This window comes from Herpailurus yagouaroundi, unplaced genomic scaffold (assembly GCF_014898765.1).
Source record: "Herpailurus yagouaroundi ecotype Mexico unplaced genomic scaffold, PumYag 203, whole genome shotgun sequence".
Lineage (NCBI taxonomy): Eukaryota > Metazoa > Chordata > Mammalia > Carnivora > Felidae > Herpailurus > Herpailurus yagouaroundi.
In genome coordinates this window covers 5,140,502-5,157,582 of record NW_024412434.1, presented here as the reverse complement: position 1 = coordinate 5,157,582, position 17,081 = coordinate 5,140,502, and the positions used below count along the sequence as shown (strand labels likewise).

General features: G+C 39.8%; 1 non-coding gene and 1 pseudogene across 1 annotated transcript; one reads left to right on the top strand and one right to left on the bottom strand.

Moving 5' to 3' along the window:
* The first annotated feature begins 404 nt into the window (after positions 1-404).
* LOC121014552 (60S ribosomal protein L34-like) lies at positions 405-7,443 on the top strand (annotated as a pseudogene).
* A 7,223-nt stretch (positions 7,444-14,666) lies between these two features.
* LOC121014936 (U6 spliceosomal RNA) lies at positions 14,667-14,772 on the bottom strand. Its single transcript, XR_005783523.1, has one exon. It is a non-coding gene; the product is annotated as a U6 spliceosomal RNA (small nuclear RNA).
* Positions 14,773-17,081: the final 2,309 nt, after the last annotated feature.

The following is a 17,081-nucleotide window of genomic DNA, read 5'->3' as shown; positions in this document are numbered from 1 at the left end:
CAAATTCATTCATCCTAAGCAATTCTCACTCATGTGCATAGAAAATTCCATTTTCACACATTACATTTGGTTGAGGTTTTTTTCCTCTTCCTTATTTAACTTTCCACTATTATAGAGAACTGTTTTAATGCTATTTAATTTTTATTGTTCTTATTCAGTCCTTTGAGCTTTATAAGGAAAATTGTATGAATATACACATGTACATACAAACATCCCTTCTCATTTCCTACAGTGCTAAAAAAATCAACTGAGTAAGTTTGAAGATCTAATTGGCTTTTTTCAATGATTCATGAATCCCATTTAGCAAATAGAAAGGACCTCCAAGGAGCCCTACAATATGGAAGGCTTTTATAGGCAGAAGGGGGAAAAGAATGGATTGTTTCAAGCAAAGTCAAAGTCACTAGGATTACCTCACTAGTGCTGATTAGGACATTTCAGACTGACTGGTTAAGATTACATCCTAGGAGGGGCTGAAAGTGCACTTAGTTTAGGTATTAACCTCTCTTGGCTTGCTGATGTGGGGTTTAGCACAAGTGGCTCCATTTTGGAAATCCTAATGTTTCTTTTTTAACATACCCAAAGTTATTGATTCCAAGGAACTGAAGTAGTGCTTGTGATGATAGATGCTCTTTGGAGAGCATATAACCAGTCTGTAGGATCTGGAGAGGAAACAAAACTGATGCTCCCATCTTCTCTTCCAGAGTAGAGAACTTTGACATCCCAGGCCCTTGAGTGGGTTAGATTGCCCTGGAGCAGTTTCAAACCTAATCTCATGCCATTACGTGGAAATAGAGGGATTCTGTGCACCACCAGCTTGATTTTGCATTGGAAAGCCAGAGTTTTTATTCTATATCCAGATAATTCCATCAAGAAATGGTTATTATATATGATTATTAGCCTACTTAAAGTAGAAAAGACTTTTATGCATAACAGCAAAGAGAGAAACCATAAAGGGGAAGACAGATAGATTTTGCTACAAAAAAGGGAACATATTTACAAGTAAAAAAAATACCGTAAATAAAACTAAAAGGCAAATAAAAATATTGGAAGGTATTTGCAAACTATATGACAAAGGATGACAGAGGATTAGGGCTAATGTTTTTAAGACATGGAGAGTTCTTTCCAACTTCTATAAATAAAATTAGGTTTCTGTTTTTTCCCTTTTAGGGATAGTATCTAGAGGCATTCAAATGGTCCCGCATTTGACATACCATTGTAGGCGATTTTACAAATACAACCTCTAGCAAAACTAGGCTGCCCTGAGCCCCTGGTATTAGAATTGTTTCTCTTTAAAACAAGAAGAATGGGGACAGTACACAAAATCCACATGTGGCATGTGCCCAGGCCAACTTCAAGGGGTTTGTGCAATGAGATCTGAAGTTTTTATGAGACTGTCTAAAACCAAAAAAAACATGTCCTCCAGGCCTGTGGCACTTCCGTGGTTGCTAAATGTCTCCAGGACAGGATCAAGAGTGCTTTTCTGATCGAGGAGCAGAAAATCATTATGAAAGTGTTGAAGGCACAAACACAGAATCAGAAAGCTAAATTAAAAAATGGACCTTTTCTGGGGCTCCTGGGTGGCTCAGTCGGTTAAGCAAACAACTTCAGCTCAGGTCATGATCTCATGGTTGGTGAGTTCAAACCCCATGTCAGGCTCTGTGCTAACAGCTCAAAGCCTGGAGCCTGCTTCAGATTCTGTCTCCATCTCTCTCTGCCCCTTCCTGCTTCTGCTTTGTCTCTCTGTCAAATATAAATAAAACATTAAAATTTTTTTTAAAATAATAAAAAATGGACCTTTTCTAACTAATAAAAAAAGCAAAAGACTCCTAAAAAATTAAGTTTCCATTACTACTTCATGGAAAGTGGATGGGCATATTTTCACCAAGTTTGGAATGATTTCAGGGTGATTCGACCTAAAGTATAGCTCATGTATTGTACAAGGAATCCATTTGGGGAAAGACCGAGGGAGATGGGCAGTCCTACTTTAGAACAGCTGAACCTGAGGTTCAAAGCAAGGCATTGGCAGTTCCTACTGCATCAGACATACTAGTGAAAGTATTAATGGTGTCAATACTAGCTAGCTAAAGCATAGAGTGTTATGAGATTGAGATAACCCACATAAAGTGCTAAACTCAATGCCTGGCACATTCCCTTATTTATTCTACTCTGAAAATTTTTATCACGTGACTGCTGTGTCCCAAGCACTCTGTTAGGTGCTGGGGATACAGCAATAAACAAAACAGACATAATCTTTAGCTTCTTGGGGCTTACATTTGACTGACACATAGTAAAACATCATAAATCATAGGTAGCATTATCATATAATACAAAACATGCAAAATGTAAAAACCAAGGTACCTTTTTTCCTACCAGGTAGATTTACAAAGGTTCTCTAATAAAGGTAATACCTAGCAGGTATTCCATCTAGGCCCTTCCCGAGAGTGTGGGAAAATAGGCCCTTTAATTGATTTCTGGGGTTGTATAAAATTGGTGCTCTTAGGAGAGCAGCTCATAATATGTATCAAAGGCCTTTACTCCCTCAATGCCACTTCTCTTGATTTATTTATTATCCTAAGGAACTATTTGTGGATTATCCAACAACTGCTACATAAGAAGGAACTTAAGTTCAGAGCCTGAGCTATATGTAGCTTTGCAGGCTGGTTCTGCTTCTGCTGGCTGTGTGACCTTCACATTAATTAGTGTCCCTCAGTGTCCGTGTCATTTTAGGCACATTCTTTATAGCCTCTAAGCAGCATGTTCCTCATCTGGAAAATGGTGATAATAATAGGATTTACCACACAGGGCATTGTGGGGAGTAAACAAGGAAATGCACACGAAGCACCTTAGCATATTACCTGATATATGGTAAGCCTTCAACATACTTAAGCAAAAGAGAAAAAAAAAGAAGTGTATGTTCAGCTCAGCATTATTTACAATAGTAAAAGGTAAAGTAAAAATTGCCTAAGTGATTAAAATACATACAGAGAAGAAATACTATGCCAACGACTGAAAACCAATTGAAAAGCAGATGAATAGTTTAATGACATGGAAAATAATCACAATGTGTTGGGAGAAAAAAGTTGGTTATAAACAGTACATTCAATATAATTCCAATTTTAGAAAAAAAAATATAGAAAGAAAATACTATAGGGGTGCCTGGGTGGCTCAGTGGGTTGAGCATCTGATTCCTGATTTCAGCTCAGGTCATGATCTCACAGTTCATGAAATAGAGCCTCACTTTGGGCTCTAGGCTGACCCCGAGGGGCCTGCTTGGGATTCTCTCTCTCTCTCTCTCTCTCTCTCTCTCTCTCTCTGCCCCTCCCCTGCTCACGCACACTTTCTCTCTCAAATAAACATTAAAAAACCAATACTATATATTCCCACAATGAACATGCATTATTTCATAATGTAAACAAGTCTTACACATTATTTATAGCAGATGTATAGAGGGTTTTGGATGCCCAACATCATCCTATTTCCTTATAACATCCCAGTTTTCTTACGGGAAATAGTATTTCTTCCTCAGTGAGGAATCTCAGCAGAAGGGGAAATTTTAGCTTGCCCATCTCACATCCACCTCTCTCTTACAGAAGCCAGGAGGACTTTGACCCAGGAGGCCCTAGATCTTTTGGAGGATAGTCTCCCTGTGGTGGTAGCACTGTAGGTGCGGAAGTGGGTGGGGCTGGGACTTCTTTGACCCCCGCCCTTTCCCAAGCCTGGAACTCCTCCCCCTAGTGTGTTCAGGAGCCCCTATTAGTCTTCCAATAAATCCTTTCTGCTTACATTAGCCAGAATGTGTTTCTGTTGTTTGCAACCAAGAACCCTTACTAATGAGTTATTGTTTATAACTGGAAAAGGAATAAAGCAAGCTGCACATTAATGTAACAGCAGCTGCAGGGCTATTCTTTGCAGGAATACTCTAAACGCAGGTGAGTTTGATAGGGATAGGAGGAAATGCTAAATGACCTGGCTGTGGTCACAGGATGCCAAATATCTGGTTGGAAACTGGAAAAACGAATTTAAAAATTTAGATGTTCCCAAATACCCAATTGTTTGACATCATGTGACAGCTGATGATTATTATTCATGGATCTTTGTGATTTGGATTGACTTAGAATTTAGAGCACTATGAGTGAAATGTTCAACTTCACTGAACAAAGAACTTAACCATGGTGATATTAACCACATGCATGAGTAGGAATGAAAGCTATCCTCTACACTGCTTTAGGAAACCATAGGCCTTTAGCTAACACACTTTTAAAACCTGCCCCCAGAGAATGCGATGAATTACAGTTTTGTTGTTATACTTTAACAATAGCAAGCACCTGCATATGTTCATCTGCATTTCATTTTGGTAGCATGACACCATCTGTTTTTAAAAGTTTTAAGCCACCTGCTATTAAAATGATTACTGCGCTTGACATGAGTAAGTTTGCTAGACAGTCACACATCCTCAGTCCTCATCTTTACAACATTTCAGGAATCTTGCCTTCTAAAATCTTTTGACTTGCCTCGATTACTTAGCCAGTTTTCTCCATCTCTCATGGAGAAAATACCCTCCAACTGTGAGTCAGACCCATGATCTAGACAAGTTTTAACACGTAGAGAACACAGCACATCTAGCTTTCTGGGAATAATTACTGTAAATACAATTTTAACTCAGTATGAAGTTTTCATAATTTGCAATCAGTGTCGTTAAAGGCAGTAGGAGAATTACATGTCACACAATTTTACTTTAAATCAATACTTCTTGGGGTGCCTGGTGGCTCAGTTGGTTGAGTGCCAACTCTTGATTTCAGCTCAGGTCATGATCTCACAGTGCCTGGGCTCGAGCTCCACATTGGGCTCTAGACTGTCAACTCAGATTCTCTCCCTCTCTCTCTCTGCCCCTCCCTTGATTGCATTCTCTCTCTCTCTCTCTTTCCCTCTCTTTCTGTCTAAATAAAAACTTTTAAAAAATCAATACTTCCCACATTTTAGTATATGTGCTGCCAAAGCAAGCACAATACTTCCCACATTTGAAATGTGCATATGAATTATTGAAGGATTGTGTTAAAATGCAGATACTGATTCAGTGGGTGTTCTCGTTATCTGTTGGACAGCAGATCATCCCAAATTAGTGGCTTAAAACAGCCATTAAGTGATTACTCATTTATTTTGCTCACAAACCTGCAATTTGAACAGGGCCTGGTAGGGAAAGCTTGTCCCCATACATGCTTAGATGGGAAAGTTGGATACTGAGGATAACTTAACAGCTGGGAACTGAAATCATCTGAATATTTACTCACACAGTCTAGTGGTTAATGCTGTCTGTTGAATGAGACCCTAGATGAGGCTCTTGACCAGAAACTCACATGTATCCCTTCCAAGTGTATGCGTGGCTCCCTTCAGCATAGTGGCTGGGTTTCACCAAGTGGCCCAAGAAAGCAAGGTGGAAGTGCATGGCATTTTTATGATGTAATCTCAGAAGTCACCTAGTATCACTTCTACCATAATCTATTGGTTGAGTCAGTCCAAAAGGTATTCCCATTTTTAAGGGGAAGAGACTTTGCCCCCGTCACTTGATGGGAGAAGGGTCAACTTCACAACATGTGGAATGGAACATATTGTACGGCTATATTTGGAAAACATCATCTGCACAGTAGGTCTGGTGGGGCCTGAGACTCTTCATTTCTAACTTCCAGGAAATACCAGAGCTTTTATGAATATTCTTAAAAGATGCCATGTAACTTTTTCTTATTTTGTTTTCATCTTTTTCTTACAACATTCTTTTAGCCTAATCTCATGTACTCTTCTTTCTGCATACTTCCTGTAAAGAAGGAAGAATTCCTTCATAAAGCATTGGTTAGATAGACCTCATATGTAGAATTTTGTACCACATATTTCTTAAAGGGTACTTGACATTGTATTATACTGTATTTTATTTAATGTTTATGGAAATAAATATTTATTATTGAAAGTCACAATCTGTTTCTTAAGGGCAAAATTTGTGAATTTTAAAGCTAGTTAGTTTTAAATTAATTTGTCTTTATGACATCAATTTTTTAAATCCTGGGGAAATAATTTAATATAGTCTCAAGTCATGTAGAACCATGAGCCATCCCTGTAAGGTGATAAGATAACTTTATGGGATGCCTCTCTTAAAGAATCACTGAGGTGCATTCATTGAACTAGTGACTATTGAGTACAGTTCTAGGTTCAAGGGATTGAAGATGAACAATGTTCCCACTCCTGTGAAGCTGACTTTCTGGAGGGTAGGATTGGGAAGAACAAACTATCAACAAGTAAATAAATAAATCATCACTTCTCAAAGTGTGGTCCATGGACTTTTGAGAATCCCCAAGACCCTTTCAGGTGTCTGTAAGATCAGTATTACACTTGGGTGAAATATCCACCCAAAGTACAAATGAACAATGTGTTTTAATATAATGGAGTGCAGAGAGTTTATTGATGCGGTTTCAGATTCCATGTTGCAGTTAACCTTTCAGAAACTAATACTTGTCAAGTTTTGGTGCAGTATCAAAGAAGAATATCCGGTTATCTGAAAATGCTATGTCTGCTTTTTCCAATTGCACATCTGCAGCCAGATTATCTTCATGAACTTAAACCAAAATGAGATACTGCAACAGGGGCACCTGTTAAGCTTCTGACTTCAGTTAAGCTTCTGACTTCAGCTCAGGTCATGATCTCACAGTCTGTGGGTTCAAGCCCCACATTGGGCTCTGTGCCGACAGCTCAGAGCCTGGAGCCTGCTTCAGATTCTGTGTCCTCCTAGCATCCTCGGATGCTGCCCCTCCCCTGCTCATGCTCTGTCTCTCTCTGTCTCAAAATAAAAGCATTAAAAAAATTTTTTTTTAAATAATAAAAAAGTAAGATACTGCAACAGATTGAATGCAGAAGCAGATATGAGAATTGAGCTTTCTGGTAAGAGACCTGCTAAAGTGTAAAGCAATACCACTCTTCTGTCTTAATTTTTTTGTTCTGGAAAATATATTTTGTTTTCATATAAAATATGCTATTTATGTTTGCATACAATGAGTGTTTGCTGATGTTTAAAATCAATTAATAAATAGTTAAATGTTTTTTCACTTTTAATTTCTAATATGATAAATATGGAGAGATGTAAGCCATATGAAGAAAAGCTTTTTGAAATACTCAGTAAAGGCAAAAGTCTCCCGGGGGTGTTAACCCCCACATTTCCATGTTGCCTCACCTGTCCTCTTGTGTGGCCACTTAGGATGTCAGAGCCCATGCCCTGCCATGTGGTCTCATCCAAGGGCAGAAGTAGCAGGAGCAGGTAAACTCTGGGCAAGTGTTTGGCCTGTTTATGTAGAGGCAGCAAGAGGATACAGCCTTGCTCTCCCAGGCCCAGGGATTGGGCCCATGTGTTGGGCCCAGATGGTAGAACCATGTGCTGAGGTGAAGAGGAAGCTGAGGGTCTGAGAGGAGGCTGGTGCAGAGGGAACTCAGAAGGCGTACATCCATGTGTCCCATGTAAGTATATTGTGGCTGCCTTTTCATGGCAGTACGTATAGGTCTACTCATTCTTTAAAACAGACGTAGGACTTTATATTATTAAGGATGAATGATAAATTTTTAAACTAGTTCCCACTGTCAGGCATTTGGATTGTTTCCAACTTTTGCTTTATAAATGATGCCAAAATGACCAGCCAATAAAATAAACATTGAAAAGATGAACAAGACGATTGCAGTGGTGATTAGCACCTTGTAGACAGTCACCAGAATAGAAGTCTCATAAGGGTAGGGATTTTAGTGTTTTGTCCACCCTATACCCCCAGCAGTTAGAATAGGGCCTGTCATATAGTAGATGCTTAAGAAACATTTGTGAAATGTCTGATACAAGTGATTGGGAGCAGCACTCAGGAAATACCTATATTTAAGCTCAGACCTGAGTGAGGGGGAGAGAGCCAGCCTTGGGAAGGGTCGGGGTTTCTAGGGGTTTCCAGGCAGAGGGAAGAGGCTGTGCAAAGGCTGAGAGGTGGAAACGCCTTGGCATGTTTGAAAAACAGGAAGGGGGGCGTCTGGGCGGTTCAGTCGGTTAAGCTTCTGACTGTGGCTCAGGTCATGATCTCATCGTCCGAGAGTTCGAGCCCGGGGTCGGGCTCTGTGCTGACAGCTCAGAGCCTGGAGCCTGCTTCGGATTCTGTGTCTCCTTCTCTCTCTGCCCCTCCCCCACTTGTGCTCTGCCTCTCTCTGTCTCTCAAAAATAAATAAACATTGATAATAATAATAATAATAATAAACCAGAAAGTTCATGGGCTGGAGGACAGTGAGCAAGGGGAGAGTGTAGGAGAGGAGGTTGGAGAAGAGGATGGGGCCAGATCCACAAGGCCTTCTCAGCACTCATAACAAGGAGTTTCACTTTTACAAGATAGCTGAAAGGCACTGTGGTTTTACCAGGAAAATGACATGATCTGGTTTATGTTTTTAAAAGATTACTCTGACCACCTCATACTTATTAGGAATTTATAAATATATAACAAGTATTGGTGAAAATGTGGAGAAATTGAGACCCTTGTGCGCTGTCAGTGCGAATGTAAAATGGTACAGACACTATGGAAAACAGTATGACTGTTCCTCAAAAAGTTAAAAATAGAATTACAGTAGGATCCAGCAATTCCACTCCTGGGTGTCTGCCCCAAAATATTGAAAGCAGGGACTTGAACACCTATTTGTAGGCCCATGTTCATAATAGCATTATTTACAATAACCAAAAGGTGGAAATAACCCAATTGCCCATCACCAGGATGGATAAACTAAATATACGTGCATAAATGGAATATTCTTCAGCTTTGAAAAAGAAGGAAATTCTGACACATGTTACAGCGTGGATGAACCTGGAAGACATTACGCTAAGTGACATAAGTTAAGTATAAATGGACAAATGCTGTGCGATTCCACTTATGTGAGGTACTCAGAGTCATGAAACTCTTAGAGACAGAAAGTGGAGTGGTGGCTGTCAGGGGCCAGGGGAAACGGGGAATGGAGGGTTGCTTAATGGGGACAGAGTTTCAGTTTTGCAAGATGAAGAGTTCTGTGGATAGGTGGTGGGGACAGTTGCACAACAGTGGAAGTGTACTTGATGCCTGTATGCTTAAAAATGGTTAAAATGGAAAAGTGCATGTTGTGCATATTTAACCACAATTGGGAAACAGAAACAAACAACCAAACCTTGTTCTCCATGTGTTCTGGAGAAAAGTTTGTAGAGGGGCGTGGCTGGTTGTCCTCTCTTCTCCTGACAGAATCTATTTTCTCCTCTCTCCTTCCCAACACAGTGTGACTTAGTTTACATATCCACCCATTCTCCTAACAGCCCTAGGCCCTAACGATCTACCCCTTCCTACAGGGGTGGGCCTCCCTTCAGGGGAGAGCTTCCTAAAATGCAGCCGGAGTCCCTGGGGTTTCTGAGATCCTTTTCGAGGGTCTGTGAGTTTCTCCCGTTTCCAGCTACATATCTGAATGAGCCTGGATTCTTATTTATTTATTTTTAATGTTTATTTATTTTTGAGAGAAAGACAGAGAGAGAGAGAGAGAGAGAGAGAGAGACAGAGAGAGAGAGAGAGACAGAGAGAGACAGAGAGTGCAAGTGGGGGGATGGGCAGAGGGAGACACAGAATTTGAGGCAGGTTCTAGGCTCTGAGCTGTTACCCAGGTGCCCCTGAATGAGCCTGGATTTTTAAAAAATACTTCTACTGAGGCGTCGGGTGACTCAATCGGTTAAGAGTCTGACTTCAGTTCATCTCATGATCTCACAGTTTGTGAGTTGGAGCCCTACATCAGGCTTTCTGCTGTCAGCACAGAGCTTGCTTCGGATCCTCTGTCTCCCTCTCTCCTTTCTCCTGTCTCCCTCTCTCTCTCAAAAATAAATATACATTTTAAAAAAAAACACTACTACTAATAGATCCCAACAGATTGAATGAATACAAAAGCATGTATGAGAATCGAGCTGTCTTACACTAAACCAAATATTAAGGTGCTTTGCAAAGATGGAAAGCAAGGCCACTGTTCTCATCAAATATGTTTACTATATGGCTAAAAGCAACTACCATATGGTCCAGAAATCCCTCTTCTGGGTATAACCCACCCACCCCCGGCCTCCCCCACACACAAAATGAAATTGTCATTTCAAAGAGATACCTGCACTCCCATGTTCATGCAGCATTATTCACAAAAGCCAAGATATGGAAACAACCTCAGTGTTTGTTGACAGATGAATTGATAAAGAAATGGTGATATGTACATACAATGGAATATTATTCAGCCTTAAAAAAGAAGGAAATCCTGCCACTTGTGACAACATGTATGAACTTGGAGGACACTATGCCAAGTGAAATAATCCAAACACAGAAGAAACAAAAACAAAACAAAACAAAAACAAACAACAACAACAAAAAACTCCTGCATGATCTCATTTGTATGTTGACTCTAAAAGAGGCAAATACATAGAAGCAGAGAGTAGAGAGGTGGTTTCCAGGGTCTAGAGGTAAGGGAAATGGGGAGATGTTGGCCAAAGAGCACAAGGTTGCAGGTATGTAGGATAAGTAAGTCTAGAGATCTAACATACAGCATGATGACTGCAGTTAATAATATTGTCTTGAATACTGGAAATTTGCTGAGAGAATAGATTTCAGGTGCTCTCATCACACACACAAATGGTAACTATGAGAGGACAAGTTTATTAATTAGCTTGATTGTAGTAATCATTTCACCACTTATATGTATGTCAAATCATCCTGTTGTACACCTTAAATACTTACAATTTTTATTTTAACAATGCTTTTGCTTTGGGGGTGCCTGGTTGGCTCAGTCGGTTAAGCATCTGGCTCTTGATTTTGGGCTCAGGTCATAGTCTCACAGTTCATGGGTCTAGGCTCTGTGTCGGGCTCTGTGCATGGCTCAGAGCCTGGAGTCTGCTTCAATTCTGTGTGTCCCTATCTCTCTGCCCCTCCCCTCTCATGCTCTGTCTTTCTCTCAAAAATGAACATTTAAAAAATGCTTTTGCTTTGGAAAATATAACTATGTTAACTTATATTAACATTTAATGGGTTTATTGTTGCTACTTTCTTTTTAATTTTTTGTTTGGGAGAGAGCGCGACCAGGGGAGATAAATTTTTTTGAGCATCTGGGTTGGTCCCAAGATAAAAAAGTTTGAGAACCACTGGCCTGGAGGAATGCCATTCTCTTTGCTGTGGATTGGTATGGGAATGTTCATGGACTCCAGAAATGTCCAATGAGACAAGAGAAAAGTCTACTGGGAAGCTTCTGGGAAAAGCTTTTCTACTCCTAAATGTGAGCCCCAGGAAGATATTCTCTTCTTCCCCTAGGGAAATGATGTTTCCAAATTTCATGATTACAGTGATTTGATGAACATCTTTCTATGTAAAATGTATTTGTTTGAGTCTTTTGGTGGAATAAATTCTTAGAACTGGAGGTGCTGGATATCAGCATATACACATTTAAAATTTTAATAAATATCAATTATTGAAAACTTGTCTTCCCAAAAGTTTTTACCAATAAAAATGTCTACCAATATTTATTTAATAAGCGCTTATGTAAAGCTTTCTACGTGCTAGGCAACTATTCTAAGGCTTTTACAAATATAAGCTCACTAATAGTATATGTAAGTGCCTGTTTCTCTACCTTTGCTAAATTATTTTTTTAATGTTTATTTATTTATTTTGAGAGAGAAAGCATGAGCAGGGGAGGGACAGAGAGAAGGGGGGAGAGAATCCCATGCAGGCTGCATGCTGTCAGCGCAGAGCCTGACGTGGAGCTCGATTCCATGAACTGTGAGATCATGACCTGAGCTGAAACCAAGAGTTGGACACTTAACTGACTGAGCCACCCAGGTTCCCTGCTGAGTTATTTATTTTTTGTCTCTGCTTATCTAATAAGCAGAAAATAATTTACTATTTCAGGTTTCATAACTTTGCAGCTTATAGTTAGTATGGTCAAACATTTAAAAAATATTGTGTTTAAACAGTCTACTTATGTCCTTCATCCAGTTTCCTTTTAGGTTTCAGCTTTGTTTTACTTATTGATTTCTAAGAGCTCTGTGTATATTAGGGACATTAGCCCTTTAATATCATATATGGAACAAATAAGGGTGAATCACTTATTCACCATTCCAACATCTGAAAAGCTCTGAAGTTTTTAGTAAATTTGGTGCAAACTCATTTGATAACAAAATGTAACCTCTGCTGACATAAGACTACTTTTAGCCTTTGTAAATTCCACTTAATGTGAATAGTGGTACATTTTGCTGAAGAAAAAAACTGATTATAAGAGACTGGTCTAGACCTCACTGGTGGTGGTATTTATATACTGTGTATTATTATCTTTTCTAAATTCGTGAAACTCAAAATTCCATAAAATATTTGTCCCCAAGGATTTCAACTAAGAGATTGTGGAGTTTATTTACACATATAATGCTTGGGGGATTTTTAGTGCCTGTGAGGTCTTCAAGTGTATATGGGCTGCATGCTGTTGACATATAAGTTAGAAATTTAAGGGAGAGCTTAGGGTTAGAGAAGCAGATTTTGGATTTATCGACATATAGATAATGGTTGCATTAGAATCATGAAAGCCCGTAACAGAAACCATGCATTGCCAGAAGAGCAATGGGAACATCAGTGTTTAAGGGATAGATCAAGAAATGTGGAGAAGAAAGCTTGAATTGGACGGAGCAGAGGGTGTGATCATTCTGGACCATGACCACTAGCAGTGGCCAAGGAAAGACACAGCACACTTTTCTGGCTTCCTAGTTCTCAGTGGAGTTATTGTCAGATGTCAGAGTGAACTTAGACTTTTGGAGCACGTGTGTGGAGGATGGGGTAGGAAGGGCTCACAGTTGCCTCTGCGTCCAGGCTCAGGGATCTGACCTCCACATTCCTGGTAACCAAGCATCTTTCCATCAGCCTTCTTGAGTAGGATTATACATGCTTCTTCTCCCATAAAAGTTCAAGGGTCTGCTGCAGTTTTCCAGTCCCATCAGCTCTCTGTTGAGCTCAATCCTCTAGCAAGTTACTCAGACCCCAAAATGAGCAAAGTATTGCAATACTGGGTATAGGAAGAAGTTGGTCCTGGACACAGATACTGGGCCAGAGGAGACCAGAAAGGAGACCAGGCTTGTTCCTGTGTTTTCTTTCAGATAGGCCACGTTGGGAACCTTGGCAGGAGCAGTTAGAAAACACTTGCTGGTGGACAGCCACTGTCAAAGATAGGACAGTTCGAAGACCTCTGGTCTGCCTCTAACCTGCCCACTGCAAAACAATCTGTAAACCATTTGCATCTGGTCTCCTGTCTAATGAGAGAAAAATCTGTTTTTCCTTTTCAGTTGAATGTTCTCAGCCTTCAAATGTGTGCCTTTTGTTCATTCTAACTCGCCTACATCTGCATAAAACAAAAGTTCATTTTCAGAGCAGTGTGGAGGGGGACTGTGCACAATTCCAGTTATTGTATAGAAAAGCTGTGTGCCTAACTTTTTATTCAGCGAGAAAATAATATATCCAAGATGTTAATGTGGGTGTTTTCTGTAGCTCACACTGGTGATGTCTTGTCTATCTCTCCAGAAACAATGAGCATTTATTTGGGATTGCTTAGATTTAGTTACGCTGCTTTATTTTTTATTTCAAATGGCTGTCAACTGCTAAGTGGGTGAAAAAAATGAATTAATTTCTTGGATATTTTAAATAGTTGTCATAGGTTCTAATCTTAGCTTCAGTGGACACATTTGAAAGTTCGTAATGTTAACATTAATTCATTAAACTAATATGAAGAGCATTAAATAAATATTCTGGTATAGATCATGACACAAATAATTCTAGTCCTGAGCTAATATCCGTGTACATTTTTCTTTAGAAAGCACTTCTTGGGGCGCCTGGGTGGCGCAGTAGGTTGAGCGTCCGACTTCAGCCAGGTCACAATCTCGCGGTCCAGGAGTTCGAGCCCCGCGTCAGGCTCTGGGCTGATGGCTGAGAGCCTGGAGCCTGTTTCTGATTCTGTGTCTCCCTCTCTCTCTGCCCCTCCCCCATTCATGCTCTGTCTCTCTCTGTCCCAAAAATAAATAAACGTTGAAAAAAAAAATTAAAAAAAAAAAAGAAAGCACTTCTTTTCCAATACTACTGAATTGTACACTTAACAATTATTAAAATGGTAAATTTTATTTTATGTGCATTTTACCACAATTTAAAAAAATTCCGTTCTAAATTTTCAAACTTTAGAAACATTTATTTCATAAAGAAGTAATTTCAATAATTTTCCATTTCAGAGAACTTGTGGATTTGTTTTTGCACATCATCAGTGATTATACAGGCTTAATTTAAAATGAACCCTTCAGATGTGAGATATATATATTTATCTTATATATATATTTGAACTCAGACAAACATTTTACTTAAAAATACGGAATGCTTCAGGGCGCCTGGGTGGCGCAGTCGGTTAAGCGTCCGACTTCAGCCAGGTCACGATCTCACGGTCCGTGAGTTTGAGCCCCGCATCAGGCTCTGGGCTGATGGCTCAGAGCCTGGAGCCTGTTTCCGATTCTGTGTCTCCCTCTCTCTCTGCCCCTCCCCCATTCATGCTCTGTCTCTCTCTGTCCCAAAAAATAAACGTTGAAAAAAAAAATTAAAAAAAAAAATTAAAAAAAAAATACGGAATGCTTCAAATTTGCATGTCATCTTTACACAGGGGTCATGTTCATCTTGTCTGTATTATTCCAATTTTTAGTATATGTGCTGCTGAAGCAGGCACCAGTTGCTATATTTATATCTCCAGGAAAGGTCAGTTGGCATCAAAGAATTATAGAGCAACAAGAGATCTAAGAGTCACCTTGCGGTTTTCAAATGACAGTTCTTTGTTCTACAAATGAACAAGTTAAAGTCTGTTAGGTCAAGAACCTGGGGCTAGCATCCAAAGCCATCTTCACAGCAGAGCTGTTGATGACAGAATACAGAGCTGAGCCCTGAAAAGTCAAACGTGCTGTAGAAAACTTGTTTCAAAAACAGTGGTTCCCCCCCAATCAAAATAAACAAAACTAAAAAGTGGTCCCCTGCCCCACCTCACCTCTTTCCCACTCTCCAGAAGCAGCCTTTTTCATTTTTTTCATCTCCAAATCCCTGCTACTTCTTGATTATTCATGGGTAAGCATCATCAGTTATCACTATGGAAGATGAAGAATGAACCCTTTTCATTACTACACACACACACACACACACACACGCACACCCCTCCTACCACACACAAATACACCCCTCCTGCCCACCCCACACTCCCCACACGAGTGCACCCCACACACACCCCACATACACAAACATACCCCACACCCCCACACACACATACACACCACACCCTTAACCCCTCTTCTTCTCAATAAGGTCATATCATGGGGGCGCCTGGGTGGCTCAGTCGGTTGGGCGTCCGACTTCAGCTCAGGTCACGATCTCACGGTCCGCGAGTTCGAGCCCCGCGTCGGGCTCTGGGCTGATGGCTCAGAGCCTGGAGCCTGTTTCCGATTCTGTGTCTCCCTCTCTCTCTGCCCCTCCCCCGTTCATGCTGTGTCTCTCTCTGTCTCAGGAATAAATAAACGTTAAAAAAAAAAATTTAAAAAAAAATAAGGTCATATCATGAATTTAATAATTCATGTTTATGAATTTAATAATCAGTGTTTATATACTGTGACAATGAAATATGCCACTCGCAGCTGAGCCATGTTAAATATTATGGCAACTTTTCCTTTCTCACTTAGGGTTCCTTTTTGAATCAGTAATTTACCTTCTTTCATGGTTCTATGTACCAATCATTTGGTTAACCTTACTCTTCAGTTATATAAATTTCCTCTCCAAATCTTTAAACACATCAATTAATCTGTTTTATTTTGGAAACATATCTCTGGTAGCTTTCTAACTGGCCCTAATCTGGACTGGTTGCTCTTTATGTGTCACCTTGATGATTCCCTTCTTTTGTTGAACCCTTCTTTTGCATGTCCCACACCTTCTTTTCTTAGTTTAAGCCCTCATTTTGGTTAGCAATAGTTTCCCAGTAAAGGGTTCTAAGAAGTAAAATTTTGAGAACTTGTGTGTCTGGAAACTTTTTACTTCCTTTATATGAATTGAGATCATTTTCCCTGAGAATTTTGACAGTAGTAATACATTTTCTTGTAATTTCTAGTGTTGGTTGATGCATTCAGATTCTCAGTCCTTTGTATGAAATCTGTTGTTTTTTTAAGGTCTTCTTTGTACTGAGATATCACAATGATGTACCTTAGTGTGGGTCTATTTTTACCCATTGTGCTGTACATTAGAAACTGATGACCTTTCGTTAAACTTTCTTGAATTATTTCATTGATTATTTCCTCTGTTCTATCTTTGTAGGATGCTTAATTATTCCCATGTGGGTCCTTTTGTTCTAGTCTTCTAATTTCTTTTTTCCCCCTATTTTCCAACATTTTTGGGTACTATTTTGGTAGCAGTTTCCTCAACTTCATCTTCTAACCCTTCTATTGAGTTTTTCACTTCTATTTTCTATTTTCTTTTTTAATTTTTTAAAAATGTTATTTATTTCTTTATTTTTGAGACAGAGAGAGACGGAGACACAGAATCTGAAACAGGCTCCAGGCTCTGAGCTGTCAGCACAGAGACCGATGCGGGGCTCGAACTCACGGACTGTGAGATCATGACCTGAGCCGAAGTCGGACGTTTAACCAACTGGGTCACCCAGGCGCCCTGTTTTCTTTTTTTTAAACATTTTTATTTATTTTTGAGAGACAGAGCATGAGTGGAGGAGGGGCAGAGAGAGAGGGACACACAGAATCCCAAGCAGGCTCCAGGCTCTGAGCTGTCAGCACAGAGCCTAACATGGGGCTTGAACCCACAAACCGTGAGATCATGACCTTAACCGACTGAGCCACCCAGGTGCCCCTTCATTTCTATTTTCAAGATATTTTGTTTTCTGAATATTTCTTTTTTATGGTCCCTTGGTTTTTAATTTCTTTTTTAGTGGAGACAAACTTTTTTACTATTTTAAAACCTGAGAATATTAGTGGCATTTCTTTAAGATATTCT